The sequence below is a fragment of the Canis aureus genome, chromosome 8 (assembly GCF_053574225.1).
Source record: "Canis aureus isolate CA01 chromosome 8, VMU_Caureus_v.1.0, whole genome shotgun sequence".
In the NCBI taxonomy this organism is placed as follows: domain Eukaryota; kingdom Metazoa; phylum Chordata; class Mammalia; order Carnivora; family Canidae; genus Canis; species Canis aureus.
Genome location: NC_135618.1, coordinates 13,303,263 through 13,312,206, shown reverse-complemented (window position 1 = coordinate 13,312,206; position 8,944 = coordinate 13,303,263).

The window sequence follows — 8,944 nt, the reverse complement described above, 5'->3', positions numbered from 1 at the left end:
AAATCTTAATAAAAAAATTTAAAGATGGTATAAGGAGTAAGGGAAATTATCCATTATTAGTTGTTCACAGCTAAGGAATATTTAGCAGTTGCCTTTTCATAGCCTATGAACTAAGCTTCTGTAGTTCAAAAGCAACAACATCATAACAAATAAATCAATCTGCACTTTTGTGCTTTTATGAATGAGTTGGGAAATGGATCACTTCTCTCCTAGTAGGACCTTAAAACAAGTAGTTTTCTGATATAAAGAAAAATTGAACACAAAACACACTTCCAGGTTAGGTTGATTGACTGCTATGTCTTCCAAAAAGTTATCTTCCTAAAAAATTGTTGCTCAACCACAGTTTTCTTGGTGTGACCATCATCATTTAAAAGCTTTTATCTTTTCCTCCAGTTTAAAGATCCATTTTTTGTTCATGAGTTTATTATCGTTGGTCCAGTGCAAACTTACTGAGATGCCTCTGAGTCGTCCTCATGTTTGTTTAGAAGGACCAGCAATTGTACATCATAAGTGACTGCATCTTTCTTTTTTTCAAGATTTATCTATTTATTTATTAGAGAGAGAGAGAGCAAAAGAGTATGAGGGGTAAGGGTGGGTAGGGGCAGAGGGAGAAGCAGGTTTCCCACTGAGAAGAGAGCCTGATGAGGGGCTAGGCTGGATCCCAGGACCCTGGGATCATGACCTGAGCTGAAGGCAGGCACTTAATGGACTGAGCCACCTAGGCACCCCATGACTGCATATTTCATATGTGATTAATAGAAAAACCTTTCGTGAAATATTAGAGACCTACATACATCACCATATTAGGATCATTCTCCATAGACTTGTATTGCCTCCAATGAGCGTTTGTATATAATCTCATTAATTCAAGTCAAAGTGTTATGAAACTACTATTGATTATGTTCATTTTCTTCCATACACTCCATGTTTCTTGAAAAAAACATGTAGAGAGAGAGAGATGATTTAAGTGCAAGAGATTTTTAAGAAGATATTGCCAATTTTTTAGTTAATTTCATAAAGAATCTCTATCTGCTGTCCGGGCACTCATGGCCCCTTTTATAAATAATCACTTCCTTATTAGATGAAAAAAAAAAGTGGCTAAAGTATTTTGTTTATATCTAATTACCTTAAGCCTGTTTTCTGGCTCTGAAGGCCTCACAGAGAAACATTCTTAACATGCAGAACACATCTTCCATATTATATTTTATTTAAAGAATTTCAGAATAGTCAAGAACACCAAGATCTTCAGATAGATTATTTCTTCTGCATTTTCTGAGCAGAGGCTTCCTTTTTAAAAAATGTCAGATGCAGCCACCACAAAGAAAACTTACAGAAACTATACCTTTTTATCTCAATTAAAAATTGCTAAGTTAAGAATATGATTGTTATTTCCAGTACATTGTAAATAAATGCTCTAAAATGGTATAGTAAAGGGAAAATTTTCCTAGATATAGGTCGAAGACATAGGAATTATTTATTTGTTAATTAAATAAATTTTATTGGATACAAGTAGAGCCTGTATGTGCAAACTATATTATGGATTGAGTTAATTATCAAGAACTGATTTAGTAGTGCTGAAGAGATACTGGTGCTTCCAGAATTTCTGTGGAGAGGCAAAAGAAAGTGTGTGCTGACTGTGTGTGCCTGATGCTTATATCAGGACAAGTGATAGAATTCTCCTTAAATGAAGTTCAGATAGGAGAGTGTTAGCAGAAGCTTGTCCCTGATGCTGAAGCTTGTACAGCAGTTGGATAGGGCCACCAGTGTGATGAGGATTAGTGTGTTTTTTCCAAATTCCTTCTGCTAGACCCATTACAGAACAGAGGAGGGGCCTGACAGCAACCCAAAGGGTCACAGTATTTGCTTGAATATTTTTAAGGTTTTCCATCCTTCTTATTTAGAAAATTAGTGGAAAGAATTAACACATATTTCAAAAATACTTAATAGAGTTTGGTTTAATAGCTCTTTAAAAATGCTAAGTTTTTCTTTAGTGAACAACATAGCATGTTTGTTGTCCTTCTTATTCCATACTTTAATTGGCAACCCAAAGAATTATACTGCCATAACTGGGAAAAATAATTTTAAAGCTCCATGACCCAAATCTTTATGTAGATGGAATATCTCATACATCAGCATAATACCCTGATGCCAGGAGATCTTCTCTGTGGCACTATGAATGCCACTGAGCAAGGAAAGTAAGCCAATGGAATACAGAGCCAATTACATCAGATTATTTGAAAGATGCTAGAATGTTCTCTTATGTTTCCTAAATCCTTTCCCCAACAGGAAACAGAGTTAAAAATTCTATTATTAAATATATATATACTTTTAGTTTAAAACTTTGTTTTATATTTATATTCTCTCTTGATTTGGAGAAGAAATAATATTTTTATTATTTACACAATTATTGGTAATGATGATGATTAAGGAATAATAGAATCATTTATTGAGTGTTTGTTATGTGTCATTCACTGGGTCTAGCTTTCTATACACTTAAGTCTTCATAAATGTAACTATAAAGAATGCTCAGATGGGGGAAGTGTTCTCCTTATCCTTATTGCATAATTGGCAATATTACAGAATAGAGTTAATCCCCTTAGTCCAGGCCTTAGTCTAGTGATTGAAGGCAGAACATTTAGTCCCAGAGGGCTTTCTCTTGATCACTGCTTGTTTATTACCTTGTGTAATCATTTTTACATTGCTAGAGATAATGTCCTATGAGAGTATAAAAAGCTGAGAATCTAAGAGTGTTCTTGCTTTGGCTCATGCAGTTTTCCCCACCTTTGCTTTCTTTGTCAAGTGGAATCCTTTATAGTCATCCTTCCAGATCAGTTCAAATGCTCCAGACTCCAAGAAGTTTGCCTCAGCACCTCCCATCTATTCCCATCCCAGTTGGAATTATTCCTTCCTTTTTTGCCCTAAGAGCATGTTTCCTGTGACTAAATTATAGTACATCACATTGGGCTTGATTAATCATGTCTCTCCCATCCCTGAGATTGCATATTTGCTCAGGAGTATGTACTACGTTTGTTAACTTTGAACCCCCAGACCTTAGCTCTCTTCTCCATTGTATGTACACAATAAACAACTGTTGTGGATTTTAATTTACTCCACAGTACTGGGTATAGGAAATACAACATTTCTTCATTTCCTCTGAGTCATACCCTCCTAAAAGTGGAAAATCAGTTGGAAATGTAGAAGAGAAAGGAATGCAGAAAAAGAAGCTGACAACGAGTATACTATATTCTGATTACTTCATATTTCTGTTAAGGGATAGACGGGGGGGGGGGGGGGGAATCATTAGTCTTGTTCCAGGAGGCAAATGACATACCAAAGAGATTAAATAACCAGATCTGGAGATATTTTGGGCAAGAGACAAAGTCTCTCTAACCATAGTGTTCTTACTTGTTCTAAGAGTTTGGATAGCAAATACCTGGCATGTAATTAGAGATTTTAGGTGTAATAGTCATTGGTGTATTCTCACTGCACAGATGAGTATAGATGAAGTTCTTAGGTTCTTTGGCCTGTTTCCTCATGTCTAATGTCCTCATGGGGATTTTAGTAATTAATTTTTGGGGAATACTGTGGTTAACTGACTCAATATTTGCTCAATAAGTAGTTCTTAATTCCTTTTTCTCTTTTCCCAACGGAATGACTCTCAAGAATTATTCTGAAAAGATATCAAACCAGTTATCTCAGTAAAAATTTGCCCTTTTTTAATAACAATGTTTACTCTACACCAGATTTAACAAAGGTTTGACTTTGTTAGTTTTTTTTTTTTGTTTTTTTTTTTTCTTTTTTTCCCTTATCTGCAGTTGGTTGATTGGTTGACTGGTTTTTAAATGACAGCTGAGCTAATTGTATTCTAAGGGGAAAACATGTTTCTGTAACACTGTTTCTATGGCCAGGGAATACAAATACTAGGGTATGTTGACTATATTACATTCTGAAATATGGACCCATCAGCCATAACATGCTTCTACTCATGAAGTCACAATATCTAGCTTTCTTTCAGTAAAAAATTCAATATGAGTTTTAGCAACATTCTTCTAAGCACTAAACAATAAGGTTCATAGACAATCTATTAAGTGAAGACAAAACCCAATATGATAATTTTCTTTAACAAATAATGGCAAAAATAAGAGAAAATACGACAGTTTATCAGGGTTAAGCAAGATTGTTTATAAATTGTCAAAGTCTTTGTAAACTTGTTTTTTGGTGGGCAATTGTGGGCCTTACATTTGTGAAATTTAAGATAAAACAATTGGTGTTTGGCACATAATAAATGTTTGAACAGGGTAGACATAGACTTTCTCACCCAATCTCAGAATATTTGAAAGCCTATGTCAGTTTATGGATTCATACCATGTTCTTAATGTAAACAAATGAGGATTGAGGTACACACCTGACCTTTTGAAGTTAATATAATAAATTCTGCCCTCCCACAAAACTTTCCAAAATGTCTCTGTTGAAGTTAAAATGTACAGAGTAGCCTATTTATTTCTGAAAACAAAAAAACAAAAGAAACCCCTAAATCTCTTCATCTTAATAGAGATGAAAATTAAAAACACAATGATTTTTTTTCAAAATTGATCTCTTACATATAAAAGTCACAATTTTAAGATCAGAGGGGGCTCAAAATTTGAATCATAGCAGATGTTTAATGGAGGCTTGTTGAATAAATAAATTAGTGAATAAATGGAAAAACTAAAAGATCTTAAGAGATGAGAAAGCAAGGTAACCCTGTGGTACCATGTAATATTCCTACTGATAAATAACTAGTGACTACAGCACCAATTCAACCCCTCACATCTACCATTTTAGGGCAAACTGGTATAAAAGTGCAAATGAAGTAATGTAATTGGATGAAAAATTGATGCTTTAGTGCCACTTGTTTTCACTATTTTTATTAATTTATTTTATCACTTTATCATTTGTTTATTTTGTTTATTTACTACTGTCATCATTTGTGGTTTCTTGCTCTGCCTCCTGGCTGTATCTATTGACTTCAAGTGAAGCCCACTATGGCATGGCCATACATTGGCTATTATGGGTGGTATAGTGATGTCTCTAGGTTGCTGGTTGCAGCTACCACTGGAATAGCATCATTGGGGTTGGAGTCCTCACCATCTGAGCGAGAGGCTATTTTTTGTGCTTCAATTGTCACTGTCTGAATTTCACTGTCTTTCTCTAAATAACATATTAAATCACTAAAACCTGAGATTTAAAAATGTTGGAAAGGCTATAGATATACCACCTTAGATTTGGTGGTTGCATAAGACACCAAAATGTCTACTTAATTATGAAGTAAGTCCAAAGTACCAGTTGGACCATTTCCCCTGAAAGAAAGCTTGAAATAAATGTCAAAAAGTCATCACTTACTGAATGCAAATTCCATGAGTTCATCTCTGTGTGTGTTATTTTTCCTTAAGGAATAAAATTCAAAAGAGAAACTCATCTTAGATGCAGAAGTCTTTAAAGGTCTCCCTTTGCTTTCTTTTTAGTTTACTCAGGCCCTGTGTCTTTTGGGTTCATTCCCAAGTTTCCTGTGCTACATTTTGCTTTGAAGTATTACCATCAATTCAATTCAGACTGGGGCATGAGGTCTATGTTTACAAAGTACTAATGCCTTCATTTGGGCTCCCAGTCTTTCTTTCTGACCTTCATACCTGCTGTTACAGAAAGAGCCTTGCTCTTTAAACAATAGAGTCCTAGACAAACATCCATCTCCCCTCAGAAGTGTTTCTTCACAGGCCAGACAGCAAAGAAGACATTAAATATCAAATCTAAGTTTGCTTTTCCAGACAAAGTATAAAGCCAGAATCTCGAATCTACAGTCTGTTTCTAATCTCAAACAAACATGGTTACCTTTTGAGAGGCTAGTGATTCCTAAAAAATATTGGCTAAGAAGCAATAGATCCTATGAATAAAAAAACAGATTAATCAACAAGTAAATGCTGAATTTTTCATAGGCTCTAGGTGATCATTATTGTAATGGACATTAAAAGACAAATACATCTGTCAGCCCATTAAAAGCAATGTTATTATCCAAATGGATTCACAAACATTAAATACATCTTCCCATAAAACATAAATAAAGTACTCTGGTTCTGACCTTTTTGAAGGTCTGTGTGAAGCAGAAGAAATGTTCATTAATGTTACTGGCCCGCATCCAGGTCTGAGCCAAGAGAAGTTGGTTTATTTATAAACAAAAGTCCCAATAACTTGCTTTTGCAGGATCACAGATTCCTACCATGAATCATTCTGAATTGTCTGATATGTTTTCTAAATTTAGGATACAATTCATTATCTAAATCCTTGCATGTTTCAAGACTTTTGCCCTTTGTTCTTCAATGTGTAAAAATAAAATAAAAGGTCCCTAAATCTACAGCACAATGTAACATGATAAAAGCTCTTTGTTTTAGAAAATTACATGTCAGTACTGTGTAATCTATGGCACCAATTAACCAACAATGATAATTATAAGTTTTTAAAAGCTAGCAAATTTGTTGCTGTGTCTTGGAGATGATGTTGATTTTTTTCCATATTCTTTTGAGATTTTCCCCTTACTTCATTTCATAAGGCCCCCCTTTTAAGAGTACAAAGCTATTTATAACAATAGATGTTTTAGGAATTGGCAAACTGTGAATTCCTAGATGGAATGGCATAATAGCCCCTCAAGGAGGGAATGGACTTTATTCTTGGTGAGTTCCAAATACACAAAAATAAAGGGCTTGCCAGTTGCCAGTGGGAAGTGAACATAATTATGACTTCACAGCTGCTTCTCCTAAAGAAAAAAGCAAGAGAGAGAAAAAAAGGAAGAGTCATGCTTTTTTTTTTTTTTTTTTGTACTGCATCTACAAAGAATATTCACAGAGGGAATATATTTGTGCCAGATATAAGAAGCCATAATCAAAGTAATACTGTACTACCAAATTCATGCCAAGAAATTCAGAGATAAGAGACATGCATTTATGGTATTCTAGTAATTAGAGCAAAGTATGGAAAATCAAGGTCCCCAAATATATTCCCACTAGCTTATTTTCCCTGACAGAAGTAGAATTTCAGCAAAATTGTCATCATCTGCTTTCTTCCTTTTTTTACAAAGTGACCTGTTAAGAGAAGAGTTTAAAACTTGATGTGTGGTCTTAAGGAAGGACAGTTGGAAAGTTTTGCTTGGGACATAGAAAATTAAATTTTATGAGTGCTATAAAATAGTCAAGGTTACTATTCATACCTGCCAGGACTGATCTATTATTTAATCTAGAACAATTGTTGGCAGCTTTTTCTGTAAATGGTTGGATTGTAAATATTTTAGACTTTGCAAGCCATATAGTCTCTGTCCCCGTTACTCAACCCTGATGTTGTAGCATGAAAGCAGCCACAAACAATATGCAAGTGAGTAAGTGAGAAGGTTGTATTCCAAGTTTATTTACAAAAGCAGGCAACAGTTAGATTTGGTCACAGGGCCATAGTTTGCAGACCCCTGAGCTAGACCCCCTCAACGGTGTTATCTGTTTAATGCCATTAGGGCTTTTAAGAATCATTTTATTTTATTTTGTTAATTGACTTGACAGAGCCAGAGAGCACAAGTGGTGGGAATGGCAGAGGGAGAGGGAGAAGCAAGCTCTCTGCTGAGCAGGGAGCCCAACCCAGGCTCCATCCCAGGACCCCAGAGATCATGACCTGACCTAAAGGCAGATACTTAACTGACTGAGCCACCCAGGCATCCCAAGAATCATTTTTAAGTGTGAGTAATTACTTTGAAAAATTTTGTCAGTTAGTCATGAAGAAATGGGCACCAGTAAAGAGCAGTTCTTTATCAAAAACACTGCAAAAACTGGATGCCTAGGTGGCTCAGCGGTTGAGTGTCTGCCTTCAGCTCGGGGTGTGGTTCCAGGGTCCTGGCATTGGGGTCTCTGTTGCGTTTCTTGTGAGGGGCCTGCTTCTCCCTCTGCCTGTGTCTCTGCCTCTCTCTCTGTGTCTCTCATGATAAATGAATAAAATCTTAAAAAAAAAAAAAAAACACTGCAAAGATACTTTGGTTACTTGCTTACAAAATCATTATATCAAGCAATCACATATAGGAACTTGTACTGGAACCAAAACTCTAAATAATTTTTTTTAAGATTTTATTTTTACTATTTATTCATGACCAAAACTCTAAATATTTTTTGCGTTCATTGGTCTGTACCAGATTAACAAATAAAAAGAACAGATGGACAGTCAACCTGATCTCAGTATAGATATTTTGGGGCAGGGGGAAAGGAGGTGCTGGCTGAACTGGAGTTAATTGTGAATCTTCTTGAGAACGCTTCACGGAAAAATAATCTCTTTAATCTGCCTCCTACATTCATAGGCTATCTCAGCCTTCTGAAGAAATGTCAAATTATTTGAGTGATAACTGTAAGTGAGTCCATGGTGATGTCTTTCCCTGGTTCTTCATGTAATCTGCTATTGACCTCTATATGCCACTTAACTTGTATTTGATCTATTTCACAATTTATAAAATAAAGGAGAATAAAGAGATGTCTGTAGAGTGGTTTGAAAGCCTGAGTGAAAGGCTCTCTAAAACAGAGACCTGAGCTTTGAGCTGAGCTTCAAAGAGTTAGGAGGATACTTTGGTTATTGAGAATACATTCTAAATTATGTAAGTGGACACAATCGTAATCTTGTGAATATCATATTACTCAGCAGTATTTCAGAGGGTCAAATAGGTAAGGATGACATAAAAGTTTAATATTCAAGTTAAACCTTTTGATTAAAATAGATACGAGAAAAATATATAGCAGGGGTTTGAATTGAAAGTTGTTATTTTGTGATGTGAGCATAGACATAAATTCACCTAGACATTTTTTCAGATGTTCTTTCATACATAAATGAGACTCTAGTTTTTCTTAAATTGTTTTTACTTACTTTTTTTACTCTATTTTCTTTCATATTG